Source organism: Manis javanica, chromosome 1 (assembly GCF_040802235.1).
Source record: "Manis javanica isolate MJ-LG chromosome 1, MJ_LKY, whole genome shotgun sequence".
NCBI lineage: Eukaryota > Metazoa > Chordata > Mammalia > Pholidota > Manidae > Manis > Manis javanica.
In genome coordinates, this window is record NC_133156.1 from 184,452,112 (window position 1) to 184,469,154 (window position 17,043).

The 17,043-nt window shown below is 43.6% G+C and overlaps 1 long non-coding RNA gene across 1 annotated transcript; it reads left to right on the forward strand.

Moving 5' to 3' along the window:
• The first annotated feature begins 14,202 nt into the window (after window positions 1-14,202).
• On the forward strand, window positions 14,203-15,468 carry LOC140849771 (uncharacterized). The gene is made up of 3 exons (XR_012131988.1): window positions 14,203-15,056; window positions 15,158-15,310; window positions 15,401-15,468. It is a non-coding gene; the product is annotated as an uncharacterized lncRNA (long non-coding RNA).
• Window positions 15,469-17,043: the final 1,575 nt, after the last annotated feature.

Consider the following 17,043-nt stretch of genomic DNA (forward strand, 5'->3'; position numbering starts at 1 on the left):
AGAATATATTTGAAAATGACAGATCCGATAAAGGCTTGACGTCCAGAATATATAAAGAGCTCACATGCCTCAACAAACAAAAAACAAATAACCCAATTAAAAAATGGGCAGAGGAACTGAACAGACAGTTCTCTAAAAAAGAAATACAGATGGCCAAGAGACACATGAAAAGATGCTCCACATCGCTAATTATCAGAGAAATGCAAATTAAAACTACAATGAGGTATCACCTCACACCAGTAAGGATAGCTGCCATCCAAAAGACAAAGAACAGCAAATGTTGGCTAGGCTGTGGAGAAAGGGGAACCCTCCTACACTGCTGGTGGGAATATAAATTAGTTCAACCATTGTGGAAAGCAGTATGGAGGTTCATCAAAATGCTCAAAACAGACCTACCATTTGACCCAGGAATTCCACTCCTAGGAATTTACCCTAAGAACGCGGCAATCAAGTTTGAGAAAGACAGATGCACCCCTATGTTTATCGCAGCACTATTTACAATAGCCAAGAATTGGAAGCGACCTAAATGTCCATCAGTAGATGAATGGATAAAGAAGAGGGGTACATATACACAATGGAATACTACTCAGCCATAAGAAGTGGAAAAATCCAACCATTTGCAGCAACATGGATGGAGCTGGAGAGTATTATGCTCAGTGAAATAAGCCAAGCGGATAAAGAGAAATACCAATGATTTCACTCATCTGAGGAGTATAAGAACAAAGGAAAAACTGAAGGAACAAAACAGCAGCGGAATTACAGAACCCAAAAATGGACTAACAGGTACCAAAGGGAAAGGAACTGGGGAGGATGGGTGGGCAGGGAGGGATAAGGGGGGGGGAAGAAGAAGGGTGGTATTAAGATTAGCATGCATGCCGGGGAGGGAGAAAGCGGAGGGTGGGCTGCACAACACAGAGAGGACAAGTAGTGACTCTACAACATTTTGCTAAGCTGATGAACAGTAACCGTAATGTGGTTGTTAGGGGGGACCTGATATAGGGGAGAGCATAGTAAACATAGTATTCTTCATGTAAGTGTAGGTTAAAAATTAAAAAAAAAAAAAAGAAAGAAAGAAAGAAAGAAAAGGGGTATTACTCCTTGATAGGATAAAACTATTGGTAAATCAAAGATCAACGCATGCTTTAAATATCCTTAATGTTGATTACGTAAAGGGTCTCAGATGATCAGCTATGGAGGTACTCTTTTCTGATAATATTCCTTTCTCTTAAAAAAAAAAAAAGCAGTTACTGTGTGCTGACCTCCAATGAGTTCTGCACAGTGGTATAGAGGGCATGTCAAAGTGTGGGCAAAGGGTCTTTTTGTTTCTATGCAGAAGATCAAGGCCTAGGTTGGATACCCAGAAAATGAACTAAGATACGATATGAGGAGGAGCTTCCGGCATCAGCACTCTCTGGAGGACTTGTGCCGGGGTATGATCATCAAAAAGCCTCCACAGGGATCCGGACGATGCTGCAGTTGTGGCTGCATCCAGCCCACCGTCTCCTGGACTTGCCATAGGAATGAGGAGGGAGATGTCTAGGCTGGCATGTGCATACAGTGAGACAATGAATTTGACCGGATCTGTACTGTTGGAACTCAACCAGGAGTTGGGAGGGGTGCAAGTTGTAGCACTCCAAAATCTTATGACTATAGACTATCTATGGTTAAAAGAACATATGGGATGTGAACAGATCCCAGAAATGGGCTGCTTTAATTTGTCTGATTTCTCTCAGACTGTTCAAGCACAGCTGGACAATATCCATCATATCATAGACAAATTTTCACAAATGCCTAGGGAGCCTAAATGGTTTTCTTGGCTTCACTGGAGATGGATGGTAATTATAGATTTGCTTTGTTTATGTCACCGTATTCCTATTATGTTAATATGTGTGTGCAAATTAGTCAGTAGTTTAAAACCTATACATACTTAAGGTACTCTACAAGAAGATATGTCAAAGAAATAATCAATCCTCCCATGTTTTCTTCCATATGCTACCTCTATAGCTTTTCTTCTTCCTTCCTAATTACAACCCTTAAATAGAATTTGTGCCTCATATCGAATTTACCGAGTATCATAATTCCTCCAGGTGGTAAAGATACCTCGAGACAAGTGCTGGGCATAGAAGCCACAGGGCATAAATCTGCAAAGAAGTAAAAAGCTAACCTTTTCAAACAATATGGCTTCTCTCTCAGTTACCAACTTTACATTGCCCTGTATGGCCCCAGAAGATGACTGGTTAGCCAGACACGGGTAAGATTCCTCAAGGGAGGAACAACCTAAGACAGGCACAGTCGCAGGGGGCCATCAGGTGAGAATTTGGGGATCAACAGAGGTGAGGCTCAGAACCTCACCCCCCCTGCTTTGAGAGATCTTCTGCATCCGTGGATGTTTTGCTGCCCTTGTCTAGCTTGGATTAATACTTAGTCCATAGGCACACACCTGATCATCTGATCATCTACATTTGCCCTCTTACAGCACTAAAGTATGTTTTCTACCTTTATCTTGCATCTACCTACCACTTCAGCATTTTATTAAAAATAAAAATAATAATAATAATAAAGGGAGAAATGTGGGATCAACATATAAATCAAGTACAAAAATCAAATGAATATTCATATTTGACCTGATTGTTTATAGGTCATAATGCGTGATCAAAACCGAAAGTTTCTGTGATGAATGCCCTTGTACTGTTCACCATGTAAGAATTTATTCACTATGTAAGAATTCGTTCACCATGTAAGAACTTGTTCGTTATGCTTCAGAAGATTGGACACTGACGAGAATTAGGCTTGAGATGGATTAATGATTGTACATTGAGCATTGACCCCCCCCTATACTGAATTTTATTGTTGTTAACAACCATTTGATCAATAAATATGAGAAATGCCCTCTCAAAAAAAAAAAGAAAAAGATGCTTGGAAGGTACTGGCAAATCTCACACTAACTGTCTGATGCCCATTAGCTTGTTTGCAGTTATCCCTGGAGAATACTTGTACTTCTCTTTTCCAAATTGGGTACAAATGCCTCTGATTGTTGAAATCTAATTGGATCCATGTGGATAGGTGTCTAGTAGAAGGGATAACTTAGAAGGGTGATGATAGAACGGAATATTCAACATTGTCCAGTGCATTTGACCCTTTGGAACACATAGCATCTATACTGACCTATATCCACATTTTAACCTCCAAAGAACAAAAATAATACGATTCTGCCTGACATTCAGGAACCACCCGTGTTAAAATAGTGCAGACACCTTCTTCCCCAGGACATAAGCTTCAAAAATTTCTCTGTCTATCTCTGTGTGATGTTCCTCTTCCTTAATTAAAATCCCCCTTGATTAAAAGTCTTCTATAGTGTAAAGTGGAGTGATTGGAAAGGAAGAGGGGAAAATTTGATATATAAATGTATGCATATCAAGGAAAGATAATATGCATTGTTACTAACCTCATTTTGTATAACTAATCGAGTCCATAGTTTATATCAATGTATACATACACCTACAAATATATTCATTTTCTCTTACATTACCCATTTTGTGTTCCTTTGCCAGAATGTTTTGCTCCTCTCCCTTTTAGCAAGGATGTGACCGTTTCATACCTTCTCCATTCTTCTGCATAAACTGGGGGGTCCATATATGTAGAAAAGGTGGCAGCAGGTATTTCTAGCAATATGGCAGGCAAAATAACCTGAGGAACATCCTGGGACAAAATTTAATGCTAGTTAAAAATGCAAAGGAAAAACTTTCTCTAATTACATAGGTAAATTATCAAGAAAAGGAATGCTCAGAAGCAAAAAGAAAACACTAGCAAGAGAACAAGTACTGAGGCTGATGGGTACACTGGTGGGGGTGGGAATGGGGATCATCTGTTAATTTCTTACAGGCTAGATACTTCAGTTTTACTGGGCTGCATTTTGGGGACAGGAGACAAAGCCATGGGCTGGAGAAATGTGGGTAGTCAGCAAAATGTAAAATAACCTTGGCAAAAGAGTAAACGAGGTAGAACATGTCAGGGTTATGGTGGAAAATGTAAGCCTCAACCTATGTTGTCGTGCATGGGGGATAAGTCTCCCATGGGAATTCCTTAACACAGCCAGTCCCTGTGTAGTTTTTGTGTATATGTTTGCCTTAGCTATATGTCCTAAAAAGCCTCAGTCTGAGAGTTTTATCTTTTCTGGAGGAATGTACATACAGCCCTCAAAACATTCTCAGAAATACTCAAACAAAATCCAAAATCAACCATAACTATCATAAGAGAGAAAAATGACAAATGACAGGATTAAATTTGTAAGGACTGCAGAAATTGGAAGAATCAGAAGCAATGAGGGAATCAAAGGTATGATAAAGGAATAAGAAAATAGTGATAATGTAGATTTCAGAACTAATGTAATACTGAATTAGAATGGTAAACAGACCCAATTGAAGAGAGAATTGGTGACATGGAAAACCAATTTCTTCAAGTCTGAAGAATTTGTAACATCTCTATAGAATGATAGAAGATGAGAAGTCAAAAGCCAAGGTCTTGGCTTTTCAGAAAATTTTCCAGACCAGGTGAAAGGAAAATCCTGGAATTCAGAGTGGCCAATAAAACCCAAACAGATAAAAAGAAATTCCTTTCATAGGTACATTGTTTTCAAATGGCAGAACATAAAGGTCACACAGACCTTAAATGCAGTCAGGGAGGTAAGACTATTAAGAGTAAACACTTAGAATTCTGACAATTCTGCAACAATGGAAATCAGAAGATGATGAAATATTCTAAAATGCTGAGAAAAATAACTCCTGAAACGTTTTTTCAAGAACATACTATTTGATAGAAAAAACAAAACTGGTAGACTCATAAAGGATCTCCTAGAAATAAACACTAAGTGATGGAAAATTATTCCAGGAAGAAGGGATGCAACATAAATGAATAGTGAGCAAGGAAACTTTTAAGTGAGAGTTAATCTAAAGCACTGATTCTCCAAAACTGTAATCATTAAAAAAATCTTAGCTATAGATCAATCCATGATAAACTAAAATGCTAGACAATGTAACTTGGGAGTGGGTCAGCAGAGTTAAAACATTGTAAGCCCCTTTTTATCATTGGGAAGGAGGTAAAATAACTTTGGACTGTTTAATATGCATGTTAAAAATTTTATAAATAGAAGATCACTAAAATATATGGTTTCCAAAACAATAGAAAAAAATGGAATTTGGAAGATTAATCCAAGCATATTGGGAGTAATCACAAAAAATGTAGGAGACGCATTAAAACACCGCCACAGAAAAGCTGAATGTGAGTGAATGGACGGAGAAAGTCACACCAGGCAAGTCCTAATCCAAAGAAGGCTGAGGGAGCTATGTTAATATGGCAAGATAGACTTTAAGCCAGAATGCATTACTAGAAAATAGTGCAGCTGCTGTGGAAAACAGTATGGCAGTTCTTAAAAAAAGTTAAACAATTACCATGTAATCCAGTAATTCCCTTCTGGGTACATAACTGATAGAACTGAGAACAAGAACTTAAAACAAATACTTATGTTTGTCAATGTTTACAGCAGCATTATTTGCAATAGCCAAAAGTTAGAAACAACCTAAGTGTCTATCAACAGATGAATGGATAGAATGTGGTGTATATATAAAGTGGAATATTATTCAGTCCTAACAAGGAATGTGGTTCTGTTATATTCCAAAACATGGATGAATCTTGAAAACATAAGTGAAATAAGCTAGATGTAAAAGTACAAATATTGTATAATTCTATTTAGAGAATATTTTTAATGAGCAAAGTTGTATAGAAAAAAGTGGACTAGAGGTTACAAGGGTCTGTCTCTGTACTAATTCAACATTGCGTGCATTATGTACCTTATATAAGGATATCTGATATTGGGCAGTTCTGCTCTGTTTTTCTTCAAGAATCATTTAGTTATTTTCCTTGTGCATTTGCAGTTGACCTTTGAAAAACCTGGGTTTAATTTGTGCTGGTCCACTTACACAGGGATTTTTTTCAGTAACTATATATTAGAAAAATGTTTGGAATTCCAACAATTTGAAAATACATTTTCTCCAGCTTAATTTCTTGTAAAAATATAGTATATAACACATATACAAAATGTGTGTTGACTGTATATGTTATTGGTAAAGCTTCCAGTCAGCAGTAGGCTATTACATTTTTGGGGGTCAAAGGTCTTATGTGGAGTTTTTACTGCACTGAGGAGCGGGGGTTGGTGCTCCTAACTCCCACATTGTTCAAGGGTTAATTCTTATAGAAATTCTAGAAACAAGTTGCAGAAATACAATTGCTTAGATTTTTTTGGGATTACATTTGTTTTATAGATGAATTATGGGAGAAATGACAGTTTTGCAATATTGAGCCTTCCAGACTCTGGTGATGGTTTGAGCACATCTCTCTGTCTTCATTAATGACTCTAAGTTCTGTAATTTTAATCCATAGAGGCTGTAGTAGTCTGAATAATGAACCCCCAAAATATCAGGTCTTAATCCTTAGACTCTGTTGTTGTTATCATCTGTAGTAAAAGGATATTTGCAGATGCATTAAGTTAAGGATCTTGAGATGGATTATCCTGGATTCTCTGGGCAGGACCTAAATGTATCATTACAAGTGAAAGGCAGAGGGAGATGTGATTCCAGAAGATGTGAAGGCAATTTGACTACAGAGGCAGACATTGGAGTGATGCAACCACAAACCGAGGAATGCAAGCAGCTGCCAGAAAATGGAAGAGGCAAGAAACAGGTTTTTCCCTAGAGTCTCCAGAGGGAGTGTGGCCCTATCAACAGCTTGATTTCAACTCAGTGATACTGATTTTGGATTTCTGGCCTCCAGAGCTATGAGACAACAAATTCTGCCTGTTATTTTAAATTGTCAAGTTTGTGGTAATTTATTACAGCAGCCACGAAGAAACTGACTCAGAGGACTTGCACATCTTGTTATATTTATTCCTAGGTACTTGATAATTTTTGTTTTTATAAATGATATATATATTTTTAAATGTACATTTCCCATGACTTTGTTGCTGGTGTAGAAAATAAAATGAAATTTTATGTTGAGTTTTGTTTGCTGCAACCTTGCTTAACTCATTAATTCTAATGGATTTTTCTATGTGCCAAATCATGCTACCTATAAATAAGATCAGGTTTGTTTCTTCCCTACTAATACTTACACAATAAAACAAAAAACAAAAAAAATTTGTTTTATTATGCTGCCTATGACATCAATACAATTTGAAAAGAAATAATAATGAAAATTTCCTTCTGTTTCTGATCTCAAAGGTAAACTTCCAAGATTTTACTATTAAGTATTATATTAGCTATAGATTTTTGTAGACACAATCAGGCTAAGGAAGTTTTATTGTTTTTCCCTATTCTTGGTTTGCCAAGATGTCTTAAATATTAATGGTATTGTGAGTTATAGGAAATATGTATTTGGTCCTTGCCCAGTTTCTAACACAGAGATCCTAAATTAGATCTCATCACTTGGGATTTCCTAAGTGATGAGAATGCTGAGGGTGTCTCCTGTTATGTTAATGAGGTGACTTTTGGAAAGCTACTGGGTCACCTAAGGATTGAGGTTGGTTGCTAGGGGAACCAAACTCTGGTGACCCAGGTGCTTAGAGGGTTGGAACTTTCAGTCCCACCCCTTGATTTCTGGGGAGGGGAAAGGTGCTAGAGGTTGAATCAATCACCAGAAGCCAATGATTTAATCAACTTTGCCTATGTGATGAAGACTCCATAGATACCTAAAAAGAGGGGTTTGGATAGCTCTTGGGTTGGTGAACAAATGATGGTGCAGGGAGAGTGGTGCCCCTGGAGAGGGCAATGGAGTTCTGTACCCCTTCCCACAAACCCTGTTCTCTGTTGATTCATATCCTTTAATACCCTTTGTAATTGATGGGTAATTTAGCAAGTAAATGGGTTTCCTGAGTTCTGTGAGCCACTCTAGCAAATTAATCAAACCCAAGAAGTGGGTGTGGGAACCTCTGATTTACAGCCAATCAGTCGGAAGCACAGGTAACAGCCAGGGTTTTCTATAAGCACCTGAATTTTTGGGGCAGGCTTATGGGACTGAGCCCTTAACCTGTAGATTCTGATGCTATCTCTGGGTATAGTGTCAGAATTGAGTTAATTGCTTGGTGCTGTGGGAACCCCCCCCCAAAATTGGCGTCAAATCATTAATATAGTTCAAATATAACACTGAAGAAAGTAATGATGTAAAAGGCTTGATTTACACAAATACTTGTTTAGCTTCTCCCTGCTCAGCTGGTGCCAGAGCTAAACAGAGGAATCATTTTCCTGATGTGATGCTTGGACTGAAACACCCCAGAATAAGCCAATTTGCCCTTGTCTTGCCAATGGGTTTCAGCCCTGGGCAAGTTCGCTATGGATTCAGTGTGACCAAAGAAAATAACAGCAAAACATTCTTGGGGTGAAAGGGTTATACCCAACTTTATTTCCAGGTGGCAGGTCAGTCACCAAAATCCTGTTCACTTAGAGCAAGTCTGCATGCAGCAAGCTGGTCCCTGCCTCTCGGCCCCTCTGTCCTCACAGCCATCCCACACAGCCGTCCTCCGGGCCTCTGTCCTCAGCACTGCCACCACTCCAGCCTCTGCTCTGCTCTCCTACAGCCTTGCAACCCTGCCACGGTGTCGTGCCCAGACCACTGGGCGGAGCTCTTTATATAGAGTCAACAGCCATGTATTGCCCACAGATGTGCAGGAAGCTAGTCAACCATGGCCAGGTGAGAACTCTCATTTTATCCACAGCCCTTCTCTCAAGCCATTTTTGGCTTCCACTTAACTTGGATTGAGTTGGAAATAAGTGAATTGAAGTCTGTGTTGAGACTGAAAAAAATACAATGATTTGGAGTCTTGAAGTTCTTCAACACTTATTACCTGAAAGAGTGTCGATAAGTGAGCTTTTACTTCTATATTATATATAACTTATGGAAGGTAAAACTTCCCAGAGATGTGAATGGGAAGTAGGTAATTGAGAGAGAAGGTATTACCTATTCTTTATTAAATTATGAACTTTAAAAACTTCAAAAAGTAAGTGAAACTATATAGTAAACTAAGTTACTGTTAGAAAAAGCATAAAAACCTAAATGTGATTTATCCCCACCAGGAGGTTTAAACATTTTAACAGTAAGGTATTAACAAAGGGTCACGTGGTGGAAAATATGCCAGGAAGCTGCTCAGGCTGAGTGGGCGTTGGGGGGAGAATTGCTAAGGACCTGGCTATACCTGTTTGAGAAGAGAAAGAAGTTTTAAACCTACCAATGAAATTAAGACAAATGTAAGAGAAGGCCTAATATGCATATAACTGGCTTAGGTGACATCCAGGAAGGAATGTGAACCCTGTAGTACTCAGCCAATGAGGAACCAGGGGAGGGACTCGCATAGTAGGGAATAAATTACTTGCACCAAGTGCCCCAGGTGTGCCTGCTTACCAGTCACCTTATCTTGCAAGACCGTCATTAAAGCCTCGCCCTGCTGTTCTCTGTCTCCATGTCCACTTACTGAGTTTGGACCAGTGAGTGTGTTTCTCACAGTTACCAAAAAAGGAGATATCCAAAATTTAAGTTGACTTAATAAATAACTTTAACTTGATTCATTGCAGCATCACTGTATCTCTGCAGGTCTGGCTTCCCTAGTATCTCACGGAGAACATTTCAGGTAAAAGTCAAATTTGATGCCTGGCCATAAATATTACGCTTCTTATTTCCGGTTAATTTCACTTCTTTCTTTTATATTATCAATGCTCCTGTCCTTTTGAACATTGGAATGTGGATTGCAATGTGGCAAATGTTAAGAAGTGGGAAAAGCTGTTGGAAAATAATCTGAGGTCAATTTACTTTTCTTTTGGACTAGAGCACTCCTTTGGCCCAGTGCTCGCGCCCACGTCATCTGCCTCAGGCGGGTGATGCCAGGGTTCTGGTTCGCGCAGCCGATGAATGAGCTTCACAAACAGTCAAGGTAGGAGAGCAAGGTGTACAGGCTTTTATTTAGAGATAAAGTGAATGGACAGAGCTCCCGGCTCACGCCAGGAGGGGACAAGAGAGTCCGTAGTGGTGCTTTGTCAAGGGGGTTTTATAGGCAGTTGAGGATTTCTCAAGGACATGAAAAAAACTTAGGGGTGTGGACTTGTTAAGTGGTCCCTGAATATTAAAAATTAACATAGGGAATTTCCTGCCTTGATTTCTCTCTGGGACACCAGCGCCTTGGTCCGGGAGCACATCAAAAGGTTTCCTGCCCAGCCCCCAAGGTGGGCTGAGGTATTGTCTGTTTGCTAAAGAATCTTGCCTCTTGAACTACCTGGGTGTTAAAATGCAATCTTATCTTTGAGATGGAATTCTTCCTGCCTTTTACCATGCCGTCTACAGCTGGGTCAGCATGCTAAGTTAGTTGCTCAGTTTGCAAAATCACCTCGTCAGATCTGAAGGAGGAAAGACAGCACATAGGCCTGGGCCTTTTAGTATGTTAAAGTGAATCTTACACATGGTTACAAATGATTAGCATAAAAAAACGTGTGCTACTCTTCTTTATCTGGGGAACATTAACTGATCTCGCTGAAGAATGATTCTAGAGCTTAATGTTTAACATACAGTTTTAGTAGGGGGGGTTTCCTTGCATGTAGTTACATTGCTCTGACTGCAAATATCTGGCCCTGCCCCCTCCGGAGGCCCTCACTCTACTCTGACTACATCCACGTCCCTGTCTCATGGGCAGAGGAAAGCGAAGCTGCCACTGCTTCATTCTGTAGTGGTGTCTCTGTAGGATGGATCAGGGATCCCCACAAGGGTATAAGTGGGGTCAGACATGTTTGGACAAGTCTGAATGGGTGGGCTGGACCCCCAGAAGCCTATTTGGTGAGGGCTTGAGCAGACTTCAGCTGCTGGAGGGGAGGGTAGTCCTGAGAAGATCCAGGTTCACCACTTGGACCAGCCCTTGAATATATGGCTGAGGTCTTTGGATGTCAGGGGCATCTTCTGCTAAACGTGACAGTGGACACAGCAGTTTGGGCATGTTGAGAGGTACACACAGGGAAGTGAGGGCTTCTCCGCAGCGTCACCACGTCCCACCAAGTGCCCTGCCTTCCGGGGAGAGCTCAGAGGTGACAGGTAGCTCTCTGGACATTGCCAAGGGGACAGGCCACACTGCACCTAGCAGTGGATTTGTTCGGGCACATTGATGTGCACCTTCTAAAATATTCTGGAGCCCTTCTGCAGAGACTAAAGGCCTCTGAAGGCAGACAGGAGAAAACCCCAGAGAGAATTTTGAGTTACTGCCGGCCATATATTAAGGTTATTTCATTGGCCTTGCAGCCTTGTGGGGCCCAAGGAAACTTGGGTTACATAAAAAAGGAAAAGCATACTGTAGTTGGCAAACAAAATATGTCTTTGTGTGTGTGTGTGTGTGTGAGAAATGAGCTTTCATGTAGCAGCTTTGGCAGTGGTTTCAGCCAGTCTCCAGCACTTTTTAAATGATATTTTCTGAGCCTGGAAACCAAGCAGGCAGATCATGGAATTTTGGCTGGAGATGTTTTTTAAAAATGTGGGCTAGCAGTGAAAAGGAAGGCAGGAATTTGGCTGGAAGGCCTTTATGGGCTGCAGAGCAAACCAAGCAGGGTTTCCATGGTGGTGCTTCTACTGTTTATATAAACAAAGGTTTTTCCTGACAAATGTACTTCATATTTAATAGTCCTTAATCCACAGGGCCTCTTCTCTTTGTGGGTAGCTAGTTCATTCCATTTGGACTTGCGTAGAGTTTTATTATTATGTATGGTTGTTTTTCAGGTACCCAATACACTTCAGAATTAAGTGTTAAGTGCTGATATCTTGAAGTGCAAAGGTGAAAGGTGATTGTGAAGAGAGATTAACCTTCAATAAGAATGTGTAAAATAGGCTTTTCATGGACTCAAAGTCTATTGAACCAGCCTACAGTGAGCATTCAGAAGTATAGACTGATATTTTAATTCTGCCCACATGTCTGGCAGAACTTGGACTCCACCTACCTAACTTCTTTGTTACTTGTAAGACCACTGCACCCCTCCCAGTCAACCACACTTCATGTTGCCAGCCTGAGATGTTACCCTCTCAGCCCATATCCAATCATCTATGAAGTCTTAACAAGCTCTTGTAGTATAAGAGGACTCACTTGGTTGTAAGTAATGAAAACCCTACTCTTTTGAACCAAAGCAAAAAAGCAGATTTACTGGATCGGGTAACTGCAATGGCAGGTATAGTCCAGCCTCAGGAATTGTTGGATCAAGCATACATGCCCATCTCTCCAGAGGGTGCCAGATTCTGGCACATCTGACATTGTTCCCATGGTTTCCACGAAGATCCAACCCATCTAGAAACTTAAGGTATTAGATAAGGAACTTGAGTGCTTTCAGGCATCCTTTTCCTAGAAATGTGGAGTGATCAGGAATCTCTCAAGCTTGGGTAGAGCTGTTCACACTTCCCTCCTTTCTGAACATCTAGACACATCTCTAGAGCTGTCCAGAGGCTCAGAGAAGCCTTTGGGGGTTTCTTCAGTTGCTGCCTCATCACTGCCCTGAGGTCTCCAAGGTCAACAGGGAGCACTGAGGGCCCGTATCCAACTGTGAGCACCAGACTTCTCTGCTGATGCCCCTTCCAGGGTTTGCCTAATAAATAAATGGTTCTATTCCAAGTCTGCCAAAGTGAATGATGTGTGCGTACATGGCACCCGGACTCCAGTGATCCAGATGAACCCCAGTTACGTCCCCTGGGTGTCCCCAGGAGCAGCCAATCTGGAGAACATCTGTTAGCTTGATTACCCTAACTACAGGCCCCCTCCCAGCTACAGGACCTCAGTGTCCCCCACCATCCTGAATAACACAGGCATTTCTGGAAGTCCTCAGGAGGTTTGCTCATGTGTTTGGAAACAAATCCGTTCATACCTTCTGCCGGGTCTGGGTTGGATGTCTGCACACCTGTGATGCCCGCTCCTCAGGGCCTTGTGTGGCTGCAGGAACCCCTCTCTGGTCACCACAAAGTTGCAGATCCTTGAAGTACTAACGGCTCAGCTGCTGGAGTGGGTGGGGCTGGGACAGCACACCGTGATTGCCCTCTTATCCTTTGCTCCACTGTCTCCTGTTTGGGTTTCTCCTCTTCCAGGTCCACCTCCACCTCAATACCACAGGTCCTACCTTCCAGGCTTACATATTCACCACATGTTATTTTAGTGAGGCCCCAAAAGACCTCCAGGGTCACAGAGCTGGTTGGTGACCCCCAGGGCTGGGATCCAGATGTCCTCATTCTCTGCTTTTTCCCTTTATAATGATGAACACCTTTTCTTTCAAAAATAATATCTGAGAGAACTGTTGGTTTCAAATGTAAAAAAAAAAAAGAAGAGAAAAAGAAAAAAGAGGCACCTTGTAAATATAGCATGGGTTTTAGTTCTGAGAATCTAATTTGAGAACTTTGGGGAGGGGAGTGGAATGATATGAGGGCTATTTGCTTGAGGGCCCTGAGGAGGAGGGCTTCTCCAGACAGCACCAACTTGATCTAAAGACAGTCGCTTGTGGCAGAGGGAAAGGTCCAGCTCTGGGGGGACAGGGCAGCCGAGCTCTGTCCACAGGGGCCTCACGCAGGGACCAGACTGGAGCTCAGAACTGAGAGTTTGGGGTCGAGCGGGAGAGCAGCGCACAGAGAAAGAGACTCGTTGGTGGGAGAAAATGGCGAGTGGCCCGGAGTGGCCCAGACTCCCTGGAATTCTTTGAATTGGTAGGTTGGAACTTGTGGGGTTCACGGTACCCACAGTTCTAAAGGTGGGGCTGAGCCAGAAAAATGCCGCTTTGTGCTGTTACTGCGACTTGCTTGTACCCATCTCCAGGTGGGTATGACCTGCGGAAGGAAGCAGAGGGTCATTCCGGCGGACAAAGCAGTGAAGTTGTTCGGGGGTAATAACCTGAGGGGAGGCGGAATGACGCAAGTTGCTGCGGCCGAGAGGCCACAAGGGGGCAGTGCTTCCCAAGCCTTGGTCGAAATGGGCACAATCCCTTGGGAGTCGGGAGCGCGAAAAGAAATGTAGCCACGCTGCACAGCCCTTTATCCTTTATATGTATGTATTCCTCTGGGAGGCGCAGCACGCCTGCGATAACCGCGCGTGAACTGTCCTGGGAGGCTGAGGTGGCGGTGTGTCCAGAGCCATACCACAGAGACACCCTGGGGCGCCTCTCGCGCTGCACTCCCGGGGTCACCTGGCGGCTGCCTCCGAGCCCTTCTCCCCGCTAGGGCTCCCACCGCCACGGCCTCGCCTCCCTCCCCTTCCAGAAATACTTGGTGAGCTGCCACTGAGTTGCAGGCACTTTTTGAGGCCCTGCAGGTACTGATCGTGTGGGATTTAGGTTCTGGAAGGGAGGTGCTGAGGTCTCTCTTGTCACCTGGGCACCGCCTGCACCTGTGCCTGGAGCCCCGACACACCCTGTCAAACGGAAGATGCTGCAGTCGCCCCAGGCCTGCCTTTAGAAGGACCAGTGACAGAGGGCCTTCAGTCCGGACATGAATATTTGTCTTCCGCATCCCCGGGTGTGGCTGGGGAATAACCCGGAATGGTGATCGAGTGACAGGAGCTGCAGGGGCACCGAATGAGCACAAGGGCGAGTTTGGAGACATGGGGGTTGGGGGTTGGGGTGGTGGCTCTGATGACACAGATCAACGGGTATTTCTTTGAGGCTCCAGTAGTCACAGTGACAGGGCAATCACAGTATTGCTTTGGATGAGCTCCCTCCCCACAGTGACCAGAAAATTCCCAAGAGTGCTCTGAACACAGAGAGAAATACCTGCAAGGTGCGGCCATCCTGCCTTCCCCTAACATCAGAGCAGGAGTAAAGGAGCTGTTGTGTGCAGGGCATCTGCGCCAGACTGGAAACTGTTCTCCTCTGTGCTTTCGTTATCTGTGGTTTCTGTTGGCCTCCTTCACTGGATCGAGGAAGTGGTTGTTGCCTGGGAGAACTAGACCCAGAGTCCTGGCTTCTTGTAGGAGGAGGAGCAGCTGTGAACTGGGGTTCCTGACTGATGGATGGTCACCATAGGTGGGTGTGTTAAATTAGGTGCTGGATTTACACACAAAAAGCCCTTCTTCAGTTGTGCAAAGCCTCATGACCTCTCTCTTTCTAACCTTTTGGTGACTAAGGCTCACATCGTGTCCACCATCTTCAATCCTCACAGAGCTGGGTTGAGAAGATAATTCCAGAAGCTGACACAGCTACCTTCTACAGAAGTTTGTATGTCTGACATTTGATTGCAAATTGCAGCAGTCCAAGGCTTTGTAGCTCAAGTGTTGAAAGTAAGAAAATGAATCTATCTGTAAACATCTTTCTCCTTAAAATTTGTTCTCTCATCTCTTTTCTTTTTGGCTGCTACCCCTTTGTCACAGGTCAGCAAAGCTGGGACATTTCTCCGTGCACAGCAAAATGCAGACCAGAAAAGAATGTGGATCTCCCCAAGGTGAGTGTGCTGTCTGCCTCAGGCTCCTGGGCTGAGGAGTGACCAGGACACATTCGTCTCTGGCATAGCTAAAATGGGGGTCCAAGGTGAGTGGGATTTTGGCCTTGATTTGGAAGTTGGATTTGGTTATTCAAAACATTTCTGAATTCCTGGGTGCAGAGGTAGCTTTGGAACTCTATGTCTCACTTAATGTCTGCATCTTGCTCCATGAGCAACGGTCCTGATGGAGAGAAGGGCAGATGTGCAGCCTCTTGGGTGGCTAGCTCTTTAGCTAATCTGCACGGCTGGTTTGCAAGGATTGACTTGTCAGTTGTCTGGCTGAGAGCTGATCTGAAAGGACCTGGGCTAGGAGATGGCGGAGCAGGGAGTGCCAGCCACACCCAACTGTAGATTCACTTGCATCAGTCATGCCTCACTCAGCCTTGACTCCTGAAATGCCTGACCAGCTTGCCATTGTTTGACCAGTATGTGTGACTCTCAGCAGTTACCTGCTAGTATAAACCCATGTTTCAGTCAACTTCACAGCCTATTACTCATGCAGGGCCCCTTACCCCACCCCTAACCCCCCCAGCGTGCTGCACCTTCCTGAGTCTCACTCAGCCTGCTGCCATATAAAAGCTGGTCACGTGTGGTCCTGGCTGTGCCTCTGAATCATGTCATCTCATGGCTGCCCTGGCCTGGGACAGGGACCACTGCTCTCTTTCTTGCTATTCCATGGGAAGAGCTGTGTAAGCTTTTCTCTTCATGTACAGCAGCATAGCTGAAGGCAGGCTGACATTTTGAATAGGACTGTCCTGGAGGCTTGGATGAGTTGACAGCAGTGAGATTCAGAGTGTCCTGGCTACCCACTTACAAGATGTGGCGGCTCTTAAGGTCACAGGCCTGTTCTCAGGAGCGTGGGCCTCCCTGCAGAGTTCTGACTGCCATCCTCTCTTCCCCAAAGAGAGGGCCCTGTCTGCTCTCCCTACACCCAGGCCCATCAATCAGGACAGAGAGTGGAGACTTGAATTCATTTTTGGGACAGACCTTACTTTGTCCCCAGACCCAGAGAGAAGAGGAAATGCCTTTTCACCACAGCCCAGTGCTAGATCCTCTCATTTCCTGTGCTGGGACCTGCCTTTACCAGGACATCTGACAGAGGGGCCGTTCATCCAGGTCCGAAAGGGCTGCTCTGCAGCCAGGACAACCCTGCTCCTGGGCCCTGAAGGACGGGCGTCACCGAGCCCAGGGCACTGGCTGCCTTGGCTTCATCTCTGTGTGGGCCATGTTGAGAGGCCAGTCCCTCCACATCAGGTGGCACTCACGTTTGCCCAGAACATCTACACCTGGGTTCCTGGTGGCTGCACGGTCTCTGGGGGTCATATGTGGGCCTTTGCTGCTCTCAGGGTGGTTTCCTCAGAAAAAGGCAAATCTGCCTCGGGGGCAGATTTAAGAATTGCTTTTCCTTATGGGCATCAGCTGTTTGGAGCCTCAGAGAGCAGCTCATCCAGACCCAGAAAGTTTCCAGGCTCAGGAGCCGGCTAGGCCTCCAGGTGGGTCCTGTATGCACGTCTGTCCCTGCTCACCATACCA